Raw genomic sequence first — 1,382 nt, 5'->3', positions numbered from 1 at the left:
GAGGTCAGCATTTATGGAGGGTAGGGGATCCCCATCACCCGGATCTCCCTGTCCCATAGCCGGCATGGGTGTTTCATATTTAGATACTGCCTTTTCATTTTCACTGGTTTAAGGAGAGCAAATAAAAGTGTATACTGTTCCTGCTTGAGATGCACAGATAAATGTCTCTAAATTTATTAATTCCATTGCAGTCCTCTCCTCCACTCTTGGATATTAGTGGTGCATATCTTGTGACACAGCTTCTGTATGGCCATTAAAAAAACCCACCTGGATATTTTGTCTTTCTAGGATGTGGGTGTTGTGATTTGAATTTGGTGCACTTAGCACTGGCACTCTTGCAAGGATTGGAGGACTGGGAGGATAGGGAACAGAGAGGGGTGAAGGGTGGTAGGGCTTTACTTTGGATAGTCACATTGCCTGAAGAAAGGTGGAACGGCAAGTGCGTGCATGAGGGACGCTGCTGGAGGTTGTAAGGACTGGCTTGGCATAGGGGCAATGGTAATGACAGGGACAGAGGTTTGTTAGGCCTCTACTGTGCCAGGGGTCTATGATTCGCTTGCTCCTAAAAGGGTTAATCCCTCAGAATATTGGCCTGCGGCCCAGCCCCACCCTGAGGCCCACTATTATTAATAACAAACACCAAGTAAGGGTTAATAAGCAATCTGTATTAGAAGTCAAAAATAACAATAATCATAGCAACACTTAACAGAATGCTATATACAGAGAACCATACTTGTCAGTTGACCAGCGGTGGCAGCCAAGAACGGTGACACCCAGGCTGTGTAAAAATTTACTAACAAAACCATAAATAATAGTATAAGAAGTTAACTAACTCAGTGCTTCAAGGACAGGCTGATAAGACACAAGCCTAGTCGCCTAGAAATCTAAAACAATCAAGAATACAGCCCCCCCCCATTAGTTAACATGCAGCCAAAAACCAATTTTGAAACAATTAAAAATTTTCTCACTCTGACCTGTGTCGCGAATAACCCGGCAGAGCTGGCAAGCCAAGCTGGGGGTCACGGTTATGGTGGTACAGCTGGGTGGTGGCTATTGGCACAGACAGGTGGGAGTTTGGTGCGATGGAGTCTGAGGCATGAAGGCGTAACGGTTGCAAATAAAGTAGATTTATTGACTTACGCTTTGAAGGAATAGGTATTGATGTCTTCAGTTACAGTTGTATAACACGAATACAACAGAGGGGGGTCTGTTGGCCCGCGGGGTTCAGTCTGAAGACCTAGTCCCAGGGCTGGTTAACAGCTCATAAACTGGGATAAAACGAACAGGATGTAAACTGTAACACACAGTCATGACGCCAGTCCAGGGTGGACAATCGGATGATCGATGAACGGATGCCGAGGTCGAAGAGCCAGTTGAGGTAT

This window comes from Crocodylus porosus, unplaced genomic scaffold (assembly GCF_001723895.1).
Source record: "Crocodylus porosus isolate Cpor-Errol unplaced genomic scaffold, CroPor_comp1, whole genome shotgun sequence".
In the NCBI taxonomy this organism is placed as follows: Eukaryota; Metazoa; Chordata; order Crocodylia; family Crocodylidae; genus Crocodylus; species Crocodylus porosus.
The sequence above is the reverse complement of the archived record's forward strand: the minus strand, read 5'-3'. Positions refer to the sequence as shown.